Source organism: Aedes aegypti, chromosome 3, assembly GCF_002204515.2.
Source record: "Aedes aegypti strain LVP_AGWG chromosome 3, AaegL5.0 Primary Assembly, whole genome shotgun sequence".
Classification (NCBI taxonomy): domain Eukaryota; kingdom Metazoa; phylum Arthropoda; class Insecta; order Diptera; family Culicidae; genus Aedes; species Aedes aegypti.
This window is the reverse complement of record NC_035109.1, coordinates 382,142,894-382,161,703: the sequence shown is the minus strand read 5'-3', so window position 1 is coordinate 382,161,703 and position 18,810 is coordinate 382,142,894. Positions and strand designations below refer to the sequence as shown.

The window sequence follows — 18,810 nt, the reverse complement described above, 5'->3', positions numbered from 1 at the left end:
CTGTGTAATATTTATATAGTTTAGATGTGAATATTACACAACTTCAATGTGATGAAAAATGATAATGTTGTTTTGGTGTAATTTCTAAGCGATGTAATATAACATCAAAAATGTGCCATTTTGCACTTGAAATGAGCGGTTACATAGGATTTTTTTTACATCGGCATGGATTACGTAGATGCAAATTACATTTTTTTTTGCTGTGTACTTATACGTGGTCTTGAAATGTGAATCTTGTATCTAAAACTAACATGAACAAAATAGAATTTAACAATAACAACAACTGTTTGCCATCATTTTCGTTTCAAGGGTCAGAGATGACGCAGGCAGGATGTCTCGCCCAGAAGAAAACGAAGCGCATGAGTTTTGATCGTAGAAATCTTTCTAGGATCAAAAAGAAGGTACGCCAACGCAGAAGAAGGAGATACCAACAAATTAAATGTGTATGTAAGCGGTATTACGACGCGGAAGTAACAGTGTGTACGGAACAGTCTAGTTAGAAGAATTTTGCAAAACGGCTAAAACTATGATTGAAGAATTGTTTAAAACAGTCGATCACGAGGCGGTTAGGTAAATCACTTATATAAGAGAACTTCGGCACAATGAAAAGTGGTACTGTTGTGACTGCTGATAGTTTATCCAGCTTTTTACGTTAGCTATAAAACTGAAAGGGGTGATTCAATTTGAGGTTTATTTCCTACAGATTTTATTGTATGATCTAATTAAGCTGTGATCTTAAATTGTTGATTGGTCTGTCAACATTTTTCACTAATTGTTTTGCTATTAGGAATCGTTCAGTAGTTCAATCGTTTCTCTAATATTTAGCAATTATTCTTAGAAATAACATTCCTTTCACTTTATTCTAGGCACCCGGAACAATTTGTGCCGATTTTTTGAGACAATAACCAACTTTTCGCGTCAAGCCATAGAGCTAATTTATACTTCCCGTCGTTCCGTCTTCCGTTGACTAATTACTCTCAGCAAAACGGGGAAGATATGGGACGAGATTTTGACAAGGCTTCAACCAGCCTTATAATTGTTTAGACGAAATCCTCAAAAGTCCATGAAAAAGAAGATCTTTATCCAATAAAGTTATGGAAAAAGTATTAATCTGGAGGAGAGATCTAGGAAGCTAATTTGTTTGATCTATATGGTTTTTGAAAAGTATCATCATTGACTAATCATATTTGAAAGGATGAGGTTGTCACATCTAATATAAATCTGTTGCGGGCCGCAGAAGGATTAAAGCATAGAACGATGATAGTATATATATTTTGTAGGATAAGATTGTATATTTAATTTCTTCTAATAGCTTGAATGTAAAATCGATTGGAAATTCCGAATCAATTGATGAACAGCAATGGTCACAGAGGGAAATGTATTTTTCTAGATAAGTAGCTTCTTCAAACTTTGCATATGATAATGATCAGTTATCCTCACGGAAATATGTATCTCCTACTGGATGACCACAAATTAGATTTGAATATGCGGCCGCCGTTGTTCGTTCTTCATCCTAAAATAGCAAACAGTTGAAATTAAATAGAAAACTTACAAATACTTTTCATTTCCATATTCTGGAAAACAACAATGATTCATGTCAATAAAACAGATTGGTTGTACCGGTAGCTTAATTGGATCCGATCATAAAAATAATTATAGTGAATGCAAGAAATGTCAGTTAGGGATGATTCAAAAATTATAGCATGCTAGCGTAAAAAGATGGATAATTTGGTAGTCATAATAAGAACAACATGCATGGAGAACAGGGATTGAATCCTGAGAACATTGAGAGAATCTCTCTGTAACTATCATAATATGCAGCACATTATGAGCCACTCAAGTGTTTATCGAGCTCTAAACTAGCTCCAAACCCGGGAGACACTATTGTTATCGGAAGTTCGGAGATTGTTTATCGTACCAGTAAAGCAAAACGCCTATCCCCAACGGTAAACAAGCGAGAAAAATAGGTTTTATCATCGCTCTCTCTTTGGGGCTCTCGTTCGCTGCCCCTATTTATCAGACTTGTTACAACTTGCGATACATTGTTGATCACGGACCGCAACAGATAGGATGTTTTCTTCGCTTGCTTTGATCTTGCTTCAAAATTAAATGAGAGTGAATTCTGCAATGCCTGATGGAGAAGCATCTGAGGAGCAATTAGCATGTAACAATTAATACGGCGTAGTTAACGTCATGTGGTCGTGTCTTGTACACAACCCTCCCTAATATTTTATGACAGTTGTGAAACCTGTGAGCACTTGTTATGTAGCTGTGGTACTGTTTTTCAAAAAAGAGCAACGTTTTTGATACGGGAGTTCTACAGTCTTTTGGCCTTTGGGTCCCGGTAAGTTTGTACGTTCAATACGACACACCTAAATCATGCGTTGATAATTACACTGCGGAACAAGTTTTTGTATCAAGTTCCAAAATACTGCTATTTAATGCTTCTTCTTCTTCTTTCTGGCGTTACGTCCCCACTGGGACAGAGCCTGCTTCTCAGTTTAGTGTTTTTTTATGAGCACTTCCACAGTTATTAACTGAGAGCTTACTATGCCAATGACCATTTTTGCATGTGTATATCGTGTGGCAGGTACGAAGATATTCTATGCCCTGGGAAGTCGAGAAAATTTCCAACCCGAAAAGATCCTCGACCAGTAGGATTCGAACCCACGACCCTCAGCTTGGTCTTACTGAATAGCTGCGTGTTTACCGCTACGGCTATCTGGGCCATTAATGCATTAATTGTAGATTTCAGTCGACTTGCATGCAATTTACCATATTTTAAGTTGTTTTTTTGTGCCTAATTTACTGCAGAAATCAGTGTTTAGGTACAGAAAAATTCGAATCAACGAAGTTTGTAATATTTTCGGTCCTACAACAGTACCTCTTGGTGATTTGGAAAAGTATTGTATCTGACCATATAAAAGAAACAACGAATTTTGTATAAAGACAGAAACAATGTTCAAAAATTTGATTGAATCGATTTTAAATAGGGAAATTTAAATCAAACTATCTCTCAAACAAAAGTTTAGGTCCTATTTAACATGCTTCATGGAATGACTTACAAAAAAAATTCATAGTATAAATCAATGTTTTCTACAACTTTGACGACCTGTAGCAAAACACAAATAAGTGAGACCCACAATTTGATCTTTGAGACACGCAAAAGTTATTTTTGTACAGCTGTGTTATTTTTATAGTAAATTATCACTTTGACAAGGTACATAAAAATCAGTTGTGTATCACAAAAGATCAATCCATGGTCGTGATAATATACACAAAAAGAATAAGGATGATTAGAGAGTATATTTGTCAACTTAAAAGCAAATATGAGAGATATTGCTTTGGTATTTTGGAGTAGAATTTGTTATACGGTCAACTCTCCTCTACTCGATATTCCGTATCTCGATATTGAGTTAGAGAACCATAATAAAAGTTGGTTTTCATGGCTAACTCGATCGTCCCTTGGATCGCAGTTTCACTGATTTTGTGTTCTATAACTCGATGGTCCTTTCAATATCGAGTTATGGAGTGTTGGCTGTTCTTGTTATACCAAACAAGATTCTATAGTATAGGATGCCGATATCCACTCGTAGCTACGCTTTAACTTGTTATAAGTCTCTGATACTCATTCAACATTCGCAGATATAATTCTATTTAAAAATGTGTTGTAAAAATGTCATACATATATCTGGATTCTATAGCAAAATAATTAAAATGGTTGTATATAATATATATTTATTTATGTTTCAAATACATCCATTTATAAATTTTCCAAATTCTTATACAATTGAACGATATTTTAATACATGAGGCTTTATAGAAATTATCTAAATTTCATCTCAAGTATTGTTTGTTTGAATTCTGATAGAGATGTTTGTTTTATAGAAACTAATTCAATACTTTTCTATTAAGTATGCCATAGATGAAAGCCACTTGAAACAGTTTATGTATGTTGAATAATTGATACCCCTTCATTATATACCGAGTATTTTAATTTAAGCTGATTATAAAACGAAGCCAAACTTCGAATTTTCAAGTGTACACTTCTGGAGAATCTGACAACCGTTGCTTGCTATTGGTGATTTATCGATCAAATTTCCAACGCGAAGCGCTGTTTTTGTTCTCAAGACTTGTGCTCTGGAAAATTCGAGTTGTGGCTTCGTTCTATAATCATCTTAAATGATTTGATAATGTTTCGCCAACTGATGTGATAACAGTGCCCTGTACGAACATGATTATGAGTCACTGTACGCTTTGGACTTGTGGTTCGAGACGCAGATACAGAAAAAGGAAAACGCAAACCAAAAAAGTGGGCTTCAGAGTGTTGTGCGGTGGCGTTTACGTTTTCGTCCAATCTTTCCAAACTTATTATCTGTTATTGTGTTACAACTTTTAGTGAAGGTGCTCAAAGGGAAAAACTGTGTGTGCTGCATCGAAGATACATGGTCGATGCTAAACTAAAACACAATATCCATTTATGAATGGTTTTAGTTTTTCTTATGCATGATAAAGCGTCTTGGTTGGAAAAGTGACAACAAAGCAACTTCAAGCAACAATGACACATTTTTTTCTTGAATGGCTTCCGGGTCGAGTGAATGAATCGAGTGTTGGAAAAGATTAGCCCTATTTTGTATCACAACAATCCCTATTCATAAGAAGTTTCCCTCTTTTTCCCAAAAGAAAATTTTCAGAATCCAATAGGAAAAACGTCAAGTGCGGAGCAGTTTTATTACATTTTAGTGCGGAATACTGCGCGTATGTTTTCCCATAAGCGTAGCGCCCCAATCTCGAGTTATTGCTGTAGTGGTGAGCGATTCGTAGTTGTGTAGTGCTGCTGGAGGAAAAATAAAAGAGTGACACCGAAGAAGCATAAGCAGAGAAGAGAGAGAAAAGGAAACAAAATAAGCAAACAGCGAACCGCCACCGTCTTCTTCGGTCATCGTCATTCAAGACGAAAGGTGTGTTGTGTTGTGTAGTGTGGAAGCAGATAGCAGCAGATACCAATCTTCTCGGAGTAGCTGTAGGGAGAATCAACAGCAGCAGCAGAACCTCGCCGGAATAGCTAATAAGGTGCAGTAAACACAAACATTGGGGAAGTGGGTCTCCACGGCGATGCCACTACCACATTCGTTCGGAGGGGGACACTTTGGAATTTGGGGTCCACTTTTAGGTTTTGAAATTGCAGATACATGCTACAAATATATCTTTGAAATATTATATATTATTTATTATCCCTATTATAAAGGCCAAACTTCTTCTGTTTAACCAAGATTACTTAATTTCAATTATATGTAAAATTTTAGGAATATTTCTTATGCTCAATTAAATTTTTATCAATATACGTTTTGTTCAAAATTGATCCACATTGTGTGACATTTTTGAAATATTGAGTAGAATAAGGTTACCAATTCGATGTTCCAGATGTTCAGGTGTTTCGAAGGTTACTTCAGGAGTTCTTTTAGTGTTCAAAGGAACTTTCTCCAAGACCTCTTCAAAAATTTCTATCAATATACCTTCAAGAATTCAACAACCTACTCCAAAAAATCTACCAGGGAGTTCGCCAAATGTTTTACCAGAAATATCTTTAAAAAGTCCTAGGCTCTTCAGTGATGCTTCCATCGGTTTCCTTAAGATTATTTACTTTTCGTTTAGCACATCTTCAAAAAAACTAACAGTAATTTTGTCTAAAGGTGCTTTTAGAGATTCCTCATACAAACTTGTCGTTCAGGATTTCTTTAGGATTTCATTCAACCAGGAATTTCTCTAACGTATTCTTAGTAATAAAATTAATGATGATCTTCGAGCTGTTTAGTGGAATGAAAACAATATACTTAGTTAAAAAAAAATATTAAAAAAAGTAACTCAAAAACTTTTGTTTTTTCCCCTCTATTAGGAGTTCATAAAGAAGTTCTTCGAGAAACTTCACAAAGAAGTCCTTGAAGAATTTATCCAGAAAAACTTCTAGGAATATCTCTAAGAAATTGACAATGAAATTTTTCAGAAATTATTGGAAAAATTCCTGGAACAAATCTGGGTGGTGTTTCTAAAGGAAATCCTAAAAATAATCAGTGATTAAATTTGTTGTATAAATTCCTGACAAATTTTCGCAAAGATCTTTGAAAGAAATCTTGAACTCTTGAAGAAGTATTGAAAGATTGATAGACAAATCGCTAATAATTATTGGAAAAATAATCTATCGAATGCCTGGATAACACAATGCAGGTTTTTTTTAAGAAATCGCTCTAAATGCATCAGACGCAATCCCAGAGAATGTGTAGGAGTAGTATGCGAAATTAACTGAACAGTAGTAGTATTTTCTGTTGTAAAACATTAAGTAAAATTGAATGAAAAATCTATAGAGATAATCCTGGAATAATCCCTGGAGAAATTTTCAGAGTAATCGGTGTGGAAATTACTGAGGATAGTAGTCTTGGAGTTCTCCAGGATTTCCTGAAGCAAATTCTGCAGCATTTCCTTTAAGTATCCCTTGAAAAAAGATTTTTTGGACTACTTCTTCTTCTTCTTGGTATTAACGTCCCCACTGGGACAGAGTCAGGCTACTCAGCGTATTGAAAAGAGCTCTTCCACAGTTATTAACTGAGAGCTCATTCTTGTTTACAGCGGATTCAACTTTCGATCGAATCCTATTTTGAAACTGTTTTCGATCGAAAGAGCATTACGAAAGTAAACAGGACTATAGGTGATAATTATTATTGTATTTTATAAAAGATACTTCACCATTTTGTTGTAATGGCATTCGTGTTTGAGTCTCTATGTAGCGAGTAAATTTTGTTCATTTGAAAATTCTTAGATTTTGCTAGGAGTTTGTTCAACTGACGGACTTTACTCAAACTGGAAACATTGCTACAAAGGTTTATCCAGACGGATCGAATATTTTTCTCGTAAGCCTTGTGAAACGACTGGAACAACTTTAAACCAGTTAAAAGGCGTCTGTTGCAACTCCTTCTACATTGTATTTTGAGACTAGGCAGGACGGAATTCCACCATGGAGCTTCCAAGCTTCTTCAAAAGCTTTCATATTATGTAATCCATAATAAAAGACTATGTAGTTTCAACGGCTTCATCCAAGTCACTTCGATTTTTAAACGGACGGAGTGTATCCATAAAGTTTAGTCGCAACCAATTCAATAAGAAGCTCCCAGTTTGTTGACCAGCGATTTCCAAATCGCAAAGACTTCGAAATTCAGATGTAGCTATGTTTGAAATCATCATCGCATGTGATACATGCCAATTCGCCAACTCGTGACTGATCTTATTCTGACCAGATCTACGATCAGGGTATCTTTAAAGCAATTCTAGAATTTCAGCTACATATTTGTATTAACGGATATTCGTTAAAAAAACGATTCTAATCCTTAACTATTCGGTTTATAATCTAAATTTGCCTAATTAACTATTGCGTAGAACAGGTAAAAGTTAAGCAAAATGGTCACTAAAGTATCTTTTCTTTCCTGCCTGCAATTAATCATGCTGCTATTTCCATTTGTTCTAGATAAATCTTTAGACATTTTAGTATTTTTTTCTCAGATTCCTAGAGGAAAAGCTTTATTCTAGCCATTTTTACAGACATTTCTCTGGAATACGGTCAGAGACTTCTTCATAGACCCGTGTAGGAATTCTTCTGGTGATTTCACGACCAAGTCTCTCAGAAATTCTGCCACTGGCGTTTCAAAGGATGCTTAGATGAACTTCTTCAGAATTTTATCTAGGAAATCCTTAAATTTCAACAAAGAACATTTGCCAAGAGACTTTTTCAGGGTTTGCTCCAGATATATTTTATAACTAGTGCTTCCACTGATTTTCCCAGTTGTTGCTATAGAAAAACTTCTGAAGACTCCACCGCTAAAAAATGTTGTAAATTAAAGTTTATTTTCATGCACATATTTGGAGCATCAAAATAAACCTAAAATTCAACGACCAATCCATTATTTTTCAATCGAATTCGCTTTAAATTTACACGATCATGTGATGTTCAAATTGAATGTATTTTCATTTAAGTTTTCATGATGCTGTAACAACACACGAGTTTGATTTATTTTCACAGTAGACTTCAGTTTACATCACGCTGAAATTTAAATATTTTTTTTTGTGTCCTGAAGGAGTTCTTCCAAGAAAAATCCACAAATAATCATTCCACATTTTTTAGGAGTTCGTTTAGGAATTTTCCAGGAAGAACTACAAGAATTCTTTTGTTAAATTCTCCAGTTATGCATTCATGCATTTTTATATAGATTTCTTCATTTATTTATCTCTATTCATACCCAAGAATTTCTTCAGGGTTTATTTAAGGAATTACAGTGGAATCTCCACAATTCGACATTCTATAACTTGATGGATTTTTCTGTCTCTTCAAGTTTCCATACATCGTGCTCTCCATATATCGATATTACTATAACTCGTTGTCTCCACGTGTCGATGTCATATGAGAGATAAATTTTTGTCTATAACTCGATATCTATATTAAAATTTTATTTGTGGAAACGTGGTCTGATTCTTGTTTGGAGGGAGAAATGCTGGCAAGTTGATAATAAAAAATATTTTCAGTAAAAATAACGTGATTTTTCGAGCATTTCGAAAAAAGTTTTCATATCACAATGTGTAAAATACTATCAACAAAATAATATTGCTTTCTTCCAGAAGTGATCATATATGTATTGGTAACATTGATCGGAATGACTCATCTCGTAAAAAGTTCGCATTATCATTTATTGATGGAACATATCCAAACCATGAATGGCGCTTCCCTTTCTTATATTCATGAGCTAATAAAAGTGAAGATTTTTGCGAAAATTGCGTTTACCATATACGTGAAGTTGACAACTTTTCGAAACAATGATTTTAATGGTTAAGGATGACACTGCCAAACATTCAGGACTCACATAAGTTCTGTAAACGATATGTACAAAGAAAATGCGGTTCTTACTAAAAACTGCATCGCCGAAAACGATTCCGTTGTCAAAATTTTCATAAGTATGTTCAATTAGGCAACATTATCGAATTACTGGTAAGAATGTAAATTTCACTTAGGAAAATGCCTACCTTTAGGCGTATTCCATGGTTCGAGGTGTTTTTAATTTTAAAATAACTCAAAAAGTAAATGACTTGTAAGCACTTGGCCTTCATATTCGGCTTTACCGAACGTTGTTTACATAAGTGATCAATGTTACCCTGCTAAATAAAAAAATCGCCTAAAACATTTTTGTAAACATTCTTAAATCGTTCAAAAAACAAAATAAAGTATATATTCACGAACTATAGGTGGCAGTACTTGTTTTAAAAATATAAAATTTGCAACATTTGCTTTTTCAAACGAAATATTTAAGAAATATTAAAAAAAAGATCAATGTTACCCCGGATTACGGTACATAAATTCGTGCCAACGATTTTGTGATTCTTTGTGTCGGTATATTCCGACACAATTCATTAAGGAATCTTAGGAGAAACCTCTGGAGTACCATTTTGATTCATACTACGGACACAACAGTGAAGTATAACTCACCCAAAAGCATATAAATCAATTCATATTTTGAATAAAGATTTTGGTTTCGTAACTTGAAAGGCCTTGAATAAATAGAAATGTGTAGCTTTTTCATGTTTTTATTTCGGACGCTAACTCCTCTCTTGTGCTCCATAATCTGGACACTTTGATTCGAGTTCTGGACAGCTCATGGAACGCATAATCAGAAATTTAAAACGATCGATGAGGCTCATCTAGCCATTAAAAAGACTTCTAAGCATTGTAATGGATATCTATGGAACTTGTTTATGAAACACGCCTCCTAGGTAACTATTTTCTGACTGACTAAGGCAAATTTTAAAAGCTTCCAAGTGATACGTTTCCCAAATAGTGTCCGGAATTTGAAGATGCTCGGAATTTGTATCAGTAAGACAGTTCCTGAAGGTGTTCTTAGATAAATTTCAGATTGAAATGCTAAAGAAATCCTAAGCAAGAAATTTTGTTGCCAATTTTAGAAAATCTTACATTGGTTTAAAAGACACCGACACTTTAATGCTTTCAGTGGACGATTATGTCCTTTGAAGAAAGCATCACACTAGACAACGGACTAGCATGCAACGTCCAGTGGTACAGTCGAAATACGTTCCTGACGAAAAGTTTTCCGACTGAAACGGGAATCGAACCCACACTCCTTGACTCGATGCGGCTAAATGCTAGGTAACACTAACCGCACGGCCACGAAGCCCACGAAATCTTTGGAGAAAGTACAGGTTGACTTCTTGAAGATATTCTAAACGGGTTTCTTCGTGGAAGGCTTGAAAAACGATGGCAGAATCATTCAATAAATTCCTAGACGAATTCTTAACAAATTTCTGATACAAGTTTTGGATGAATTCCTTATAGAATCTCTGAAGTAAATGAACTTCTGAAGAAATCTTCGGAGTATCAAATATTGGACAAGTATTTGAATGAATCCCCAAAAAAATAATGAAAAATACTTACAGTAATACGAGAATTGTTATTTGACGTAATGTCATGGGGGGGTTCTCAAAAAATGACGTCCTGAAAATATTCTTTGAGATCCCTTTTGGTTCTTGTTTGGTCTCATATTTTAGGCAAGAGGTCTCTTAAGTTCCTATTTTCTTGATCGCTACCAGTCCCATCCCAAGTAACAATTTTAGTTTTACGAATGACTTCCAGGGTGCTATAAATAAACGCCCATAAAACCACGGTCAAGGCACTGTTGCCATCATCGCATCCTCCAAAGCTTCTTGTAGATTAGAACGTGACTAGTTGGCCCACTCTGAAAGAGGCTATAAAGTGCATATTTATGTCACACAAATAAAGCAAAATAGCATTAGTGGTAGCTATTTTGAGGCCACCTGTTCTAGGTGAATGTCGTTTCATCTTGAAATTGATTTTATCATAACGTCGATCTTCACGGATTTATTCCAACGTAAACAAAACAAAAGAAGAATCAAAATACGTCTGTGATAATTTATTTCGTAGTGCTTGTTAAAAAAATAAAGTGATTTATTTTGATATAGTGCTAAAATTTTTAGTGGCGAGTGAGATTTACAGTGAAATGTGGTGAAAAAGAAGTGAAATTTCGGTTGCCCCCTCTGAAAGCGGTATATTTGTAGTTATTTAGCATTTGCTAAAACAAACCGCCAGGTGAAGAATAAAACATATTCAACATTTGTTGGTTTGATTGCGCAGTAATTGTGCATTGAATTATATTTAGACAGTTTAATCATCAAACCATAGCATCTTATGAGCGAATTCATGGAGATAATATGAGTTGAAAAAAGTGAAATTGTGGCAAAGTGAAATTAATATGGCGGGACCATAATTGATTGATTCATCGACAAATGCTGTTTTGTGATTATAAATACACGAATAAGGGCACACTGTTATGGTTCAGCATTTGTGGTTGTAAAATTTCCTTAATAAATGCTGATCGAAGATAATTCAGCTTTTTTTCACATTTTATGATAACTAAGCAGCATTCAACAATGTTTGACAGTTTGCGAGTGCTGTTTTTAATAAAATACGCAAAAACAATGAAAACGGACATTAGTTTGGCGTTTTTATAATAAGAATAAGTGTTTTTGATTAATGACGCAATGTCAATGATGATGTGGTGGGTTATAAATTCGCAATGCTAAAAGTGTTATCGCATATTAGGATCCCCAATATCGTTTTAAGAGGTGTGATAAGGTAAGTTATCCAGATTCAAGTGCAAGTTAATCAGATTAAAAACAGCTTTTATGACAACAAGGTGTATTATATCAATCTTTTATCATAGCCGTAACAAACAAGAATCATTCAGCCACTTCAAGCAGTTTAAATGAGGTATCATATGCTGCAATAAAGCTGGTTTTGTAGCCACAACATTTTGACTTTATATTTTGTCTCCAAAAGGTTTTAAAAAGAACTAAGAGCTGACTTACAAAATAGCATCTTCTAGCAACGTTAAATGTCGCCTCTAGCAGTTATAGCATTCACGTAACTGTCATAAAACATTGATAAATCCACACGAAAGCCTAATTGCTGTGGAATTGTTACTTGGGATATGTTAACCTTTTTTTTCTAGAAGATGGTTTGGCTATTGCCTATGTTAAGTAATCCAAGTATTACTTAAGTATTTCATCAGAAATTAATATCTGAGCTGCTCACAATTAGCGTATTGTTTTGATACGCAGTGTACGACAACTCGTTTCAAATCCGTATCCGTTGGGGATGGTTCATTATTCATGAATTCACCGACAGAAACATCAATTCTCGCTTTATTTTTTTTAAAAGGACCTATGTAAAAATGAGAGGCTCTCTTTGTTTACTTTCCCTTCAATCAATAACCGAGCCATATTAATCTCTACTATTGCGTTTTTTTGTACGAAATTTCTCAAAAGTTTTAGTAATCGAAAGAGAGCGAGAGAGGAGAGAATCCATCATTGTTACATAGGCCCTTTAGTAAAGTTCAGCGAGAATTTTAACAGAAAATACATCTCTAGTAGTTGACTCAGAAATGAGTTTAGCATAGACTGCGTTATTAACGAGCACGAGGCATGCCACTTGAGTTTGCAATTTCATGTTTGTTGAACGTAACAAAAACTGGGTCCACTAGGTTACCTAGATATAAGTTCCCCTTATGAAAGTAAAGTTCTTGAACTAGCGCCGCTTTGGGCTGTACACCAGTCAGAAAAGATTCATCATTGATGTTCTTTTATGGTGAAGATTGATTAATCTGAGCTATCCTAACCTAGCAGAGTTAAGTGTTAAGTGTTCGTGCTATCTTAGCACAAACAGATTTGTTTTTTCCCTGCTGGTATTTTTCACCAAAGGCAAAAAAAGCACAGAATAGACTGTGTAAAACGTATAAATAAACACTTATATGATACAGTCCATTTTTCATTACTCGATATCGACTCATGGAATCATACTACAAACATAAAATCATGTAAGATGGTCCCTTCAAACAGCTTTTCAAAGAATATCTGTTCCATGACTCGATATTCAATTCAAGCACTGTGATCATTTCAAACATTGACTGCAGATGTGCGCGGAAGTTGTAACTTTCCCTCTATGATGGATACTGCAGTTGCACTTTCAGCACGTATCGCGTATGAGCTTATAACACTGCACAATCGCCCATATTCGGGTGTTTGTGTGTATTTAACTAACAACAAATGGGCGTACAGCTGGAAAGTGTCACGACGAGTGCTTCCCTTCCGCAACAGCAGCAGCAGAACCGCCAGAGCGTCTCCAGTGAGCCCTCTTCCGGAGGAACTCTTACTTAGTTAGTAGGGTACAACTTACTGACGGCAGCAGCAATGTGCAATGCTATTTTATGATCATGTTTCCTCTGCCTCCGCCCTTCTTATAAAAGCGTTTGAACGGAAGGTGACGCCATGTGGATGGTGAGTGACGACAACGATATGGTCGAGGAATATACAAACCCTCTATCGGTGTTGCACATGGGGGCCCAGATAGCCGTAGCGTTTAGCAAGACTATGCTGAGGGTGGTGGGTTCGAATTGCACCGGTCGAGGATCTTTTCGTAGAGGAAATTCTCTCGACATCCCAGAGCATAAAATATCTTCGTAACTGCCACACACATACAGAAATGGTTAATTGGCAAATAAAACTCTCAGTTAATAACTGTGGAAGGAAGTGCTTATAAGAACATTCAGCTGAGAAGCAGGCTCTGTTCCATTTGGAACGTAACCCCACAAAGCAGAAGATCGTCGTTGCATGCAGTCGTGGTCGTCATGGAACTTTGGATCGGAAGTAGGTCAGCCAGTTTTCTTGTTCCCGTCTCGTTTCTGTTGCTACGTGGAATGAAGGGGGAGGTACGATACGAGCTCATACCGGTCGCAGTCTAGCGAAAAAATGCGGTCTAAATCTACGGGTCGTTTATATTGTTTACAGGTTGCAAACACGGCGAAGGCTGCAAGTGCAAGTGCGTAACGCCACTTCGCGGCGGGTACCGTTCTGTCACGAATTCTGCACGGTTGGCACCCTATGGAAACCATCAAGAACAGGACTTAATGCACAATCTGTATTAGATCGATTGTTACATACACTAAAACTGAGGGTCTCAAATAGCTATAGCTTATTAACAATACCATGCTGAGGGTCGTGGGTTCGAATCCCAACGGTCGACGATCTCTTTGTGAAGGAAGTTTTCTCTACTTCCCTGGGCATTTTTTCTCGTAGGGGCGAAATGCAAGAATGAAGAAAAAGAAGATTTTGACCTATAACCGGTTTTTTTCATCTTGCATCCGCTGGTTGGATGTAGATTTTCAAGCTCTGTAAATCGTCAATAACTATCTGGTTTTCGAACCCAAACGGTACATCTTTCCCAATATGCAAACATGTTCTGCAGGCCAGGAAAGATGAAGGTGTCATTCGACATGCACAGGCGCGCCAGGTTGTTTACGCTTTTAGGTTCCAGATTGAAAACACGATGTGCGATAGCATAAAGAAAGCCACGCGAGAACTTTCACCGACAACGGAGTGCGTAGCGGAAGTGTGCCCTTGATGGCGTTCGATGTACGATTCGCTGCGCAAGCCAGTTATACCGGTATTCATAAATGCTGCATGCAACCGTTATCAGTATGGCTTAGCGAAAGATTGACGGACAATGCCGGGATGATGGGAAGGCCTTTGGGATAACAATACTGTGGGTGATTTACCCTCAACTGATATGCATAGGAGAGGTGGTTTAAAAATGTTATTCCTTAGGAATTAATGGCATAGCGAGCATGGGAGCTCGAAGATTTATTAGCATGGGAGCCTTTCCTTGAGCTTTCAACTAAATTGGATTCACTACATAATTTCTACAGTATGTATCTCACGATATATAAATAAATAAAATCTTTGACTTGTACCTCTATTTCTGTGAGCATCATTGATCGCTCCGTTATTGCAAAAACAGCTGTACTTGCTCAGGGAACCACCAGACGCTACTCAGGATCAGTAGCATAGTCAGTGGCGACTCGTAACGTCACTTTCTACCTGTTCTACGACTCTAAAAATGACTATTTCGGCAAATTTAGATTATAAATCAAAAAGATAATTATTGAAATCGTCCTTTCTAACAAATCTCTATTCATTACATGCAAATTTGTTGCTGAAATTCAAGAATTTCTATTCGTGGGGAATTCGTTAGGGAATCGCCACTGAGCATAGTCAATGTGTAAGTGCTGGTGCTCTCATTATTATAACAAACAATAACGGCGCCTGCTGCGTCCGTATGCAGGTCAATTTGGTGATGGGACGGAAATGTTGCCGTGTTACTTGCTTTAAGGAAGCCGTTGAGTCCTCTGCACTTCCACAAGCAAACACTGGAAGTTTGGATATGGGAGAGGGTTGTTTGTTTGCAGGATTCGACTTGGTAAACGATATGAATATAATTTGAAATGAAAAATAAAATTAATTTGAGATTTACAAGATTTGCAAAGCAAACATGAATCGGCTTGAAAATCTATACGGGATTGAAAGTAGTTGAGAGTGTTTAAACATGTCATTGAGCGGTGGAGTAGTCATCCTCTACCCTCAATTATCCGTCCTTAATCTGTAACCTTCAGAACTAATTTGTGTCACACAATAAAAACTTCCATACGAGTGTATGTACAAACTGATTTACATTCGCTTCTCACAGAACGGTAAACCCACTTCAAATCAGAAATTGAAATCCAATTACCATTGAGCTAAAACCTCAGTCGAGCCACACTCTTCATAAATCAAAAGCAAATCCAATAAAACTCACTCCCGTTCTGTGATTCCCTCTTGAACGCAACAACAAAACCCTTTCACACGTGCCAATTCCCGCTCGAATGGGCTTCGATTGTTGTGCTGTCACTGACTGGGTTGATATCGCATCCATCCTACCCATACAAGCATAACTGTCCCAGATGGAAAACGTAGATATTGAGAAAATGTCACTCAAAGTTCAAAGTTAGCTTTCTCATTTGTATATTGTTCATAATTTTCTAGTATATTTCTGCTTGCCATAATAATATTGTATCACTGCGCAGATAACTTATTTTGCTTCTATTGATCAGCAAAAATATAATTTGGAACAAAATTCACGTTTTGCAGATGCTATTTGGTTTGAACGATTGTTATACTTTATTTTTTTTATTAATAATTTATTTGTTTCTCACCTTCATCGAATGTAAAAACCTGATGATGCCGTACAAGGAAAACCCGTTTTGAGCTGACCACATCGTTTGACTTGCTCAAATAGTATATAGAATTTCACTAACATCATAATTTTTCAAAACTCTTTGAAACAAAATGGGTTAATTTGTAATGTGAGTATAAAGTCTATATTATAACATCGATGAAAAAGGACTCGATTCTAAAATCCATATGGGACAGTTATGCTTCTACGCGCATCATTGTAGATCACAGTTTTTGCCCAGAGTCGATTCGTATAAATTGCATTCATGTCAGTGGCGGCTGGTTGCCCATTGTCGTCACACTCGTCGACTACTAGTCCCCTCAGTCAAAGTGGTCAACATAATGGGTTGCCTGACTTATTGAGAGCACATTTGCAAATTTGCAAAAAAAGAATAAAGCACAGTCCGCACTCAACGCAATAATGGTTTTACAGCGGTTGACGACGACGGTTTACCCGCAAGAGTGAGTTAGAAGTGGCGGTCGATTCTGTTGGAGGTTCCCCACTTTCATTGTAGTACCGTTTGATAACGGTGAAGTATTACTTTGTGCGACGAGTAAAGTTCTACGGCTCGGTAATGCCTGATGGCGCATGAGCCTTATATAAAGAGTTGAGAGTTTAGCTTCTGATGGCCTTGTAAAGTGTCAACTGGAGTAGCATACGCATATGTCACCTCTACGCTTCGTTTACAATTGAAATCTCGATAGCGATCGGTGAAATTCAATTAAATATGAGTCCTCATCAGTAATTGAAATTGATTGGATTGATGACGGACAAGAGAGGATGATGGCATTTTTAGTAGTGGAAAGAGAGCATCGTTTGTTGCCGAAGCGCTTTTCAAGCATTGACGATGTTAAGAGCAGGGCTGGTAGCGAACCACTTTTTAGTGACTTGGTCACTTTGTTCAGGGTGTCTACTACCTGAAAAAACCTGGAAAACATGGAATTATCAGGGATTTTTTTTTCAACCTGGAAAAACCTGGAATTCTCAGAGAGTTTCGGCCATAATCAGGGAAATTTAGTTGAATCAGTGATACAAGGTAGAATATATCCTTTTTGTGACAGAAAATCTTTTCAATCATAAAAATTTTCGTTATCAAGAAGCTACTAGATATGTTCAGTCCTCAAATTTTGTTTAACGATTTTTATTTATCCGACATAAAACATGTGTAGATAATTGCATCCTTATCTTAACTTCTTGCCTAACTCTAATCCTAACTTAAGATTAGAAAGTTGGGAAAGGCAAGTACAGTTCCCATTTAAAGTTGGGTGTCGTTCATGAGCATATGAAACTTGTTTGAAAACAATCTAAATTTGTTCAGAAAAAAGGTTTTTCGACTATTCCATAAATTCTGAAGGAAATTTCCAGAAATGCTTCAGGTATTCTAGTGATTATTTATGGAATATCTTTATAAACTTCTCGAGGGATGCTATCAGCAATTTTTTTAAGGGATGCTCAAATGAATTCCCTCAAAAATTTTGTCAAGAAAATCATTGAGCTTTGCAACATTATTACCTCTAGTAATTTTCACATAGATCACTCTAAAAAAAGTGATTATTTCAGGATTTCTTACAAATGGTTTTCCACTGATTCATTCAGCGATTTTTTCAGTTGTTACTTCTATGAGATTTATCACATATCCTAATGAAGTTCTTCTACAAAGGTTTTTTCTATAGTTTCGATAACGCCGATTTTTTCATTTTTCATATGTATTCTATACAATTGCTTTGAATTGTTTCTTTCAGACATTAACCGATGAAATATTTTATGATTTTTTCCAAGAATTCCTCAAAAAAATTGACCTGGCATTCCTTATTAAGTTCCCCCTGCACTTTCTCTCAGCATTTCTACAAACTTTAATTGATATGGTTCAAACATTTGTCTAATAATTTTTCAAACAATATTTCCAATCTCCATGGATTCTTCAAAATTTCATTCAAGGTTCCGCATCAGAAAATCCTAAGAATGATTTCATCAAGAATACAGTAGTATTTTCAGAGATCCTCGTAAGAGTTCATCAAGGCATACTTAGAACACAAACAAAAATTTTCTTTAGACATTCCACGCGGATTTTTCTCAAAATTTCTTCCAAACAAATCTGAATAAAACCCTTGACATTTTACTAGAGAAATTTCTGGAAGACAGACTAGAATTTTTTTAGATTTCTTTGGGAAATAAAAAAAAAAGTAACAGGAATTATTGAATGAATTTTGAATTTTGAAGATGCTCTAAACGGGAATGTTGAAGAGAGTCCTAAGGAAATCAATGGATACATTTCTTGAGAACCTGTAGTCTCAGGAAATTTCTCCAACGGTCTTTGGAGGGAGTCCTGATGGAATCTCCGAAGTAGTTTCTATGGTTATTCCCAGAAAAACTCCAGATTGAGTTCTTGAAGGTATCCAAAACTAAATTCTAGGAAGAGCTTCTTAGAAATTTCTTGAAAAACCACAAAACAAACTCGTGAGATGTGGAAGAAATCCTCAGTAAAACAAGCAGGATAACTTGTCGTAACGTCACTCCAAAAAAATCTGAAAATCATTCTTAGAGGACAATCTGTTCAAATGAGGAAATAAAATCTCATGGCGTGGTTCATGCTGGGTTTCTTTTCATATTCATGATTTATGACTGTTTTATATTATTTT

At 36.0% G+C, this 18,810-nt stretch overlaps 1 protein-coding gene across 16 annotated transcripts in view; it reads left to right on the top strand.

Moving 5' to 3' along the window:
- LOC5569740 (protein 4.1 homolog) overlaps positions 1 to 18,810 on the top strand; it is a 159,251-nt gene that overhangs the window by 17,041 nt on the left and 123,400 nt on the right. For all 16 annotated transcript variants that reach the window (XR_002502225.1, XR_002502230.1, XR_002502231.1 and 13 more), the window contains exon 2: positions 4,684 to 5,073. The gene's annotated coding sequence lies outside the window, so the exon portion shown is untranslated. The remainder of the gene's footprint in view (positions 1 to 4,683; positions 5,074 to 18,810) is intronic.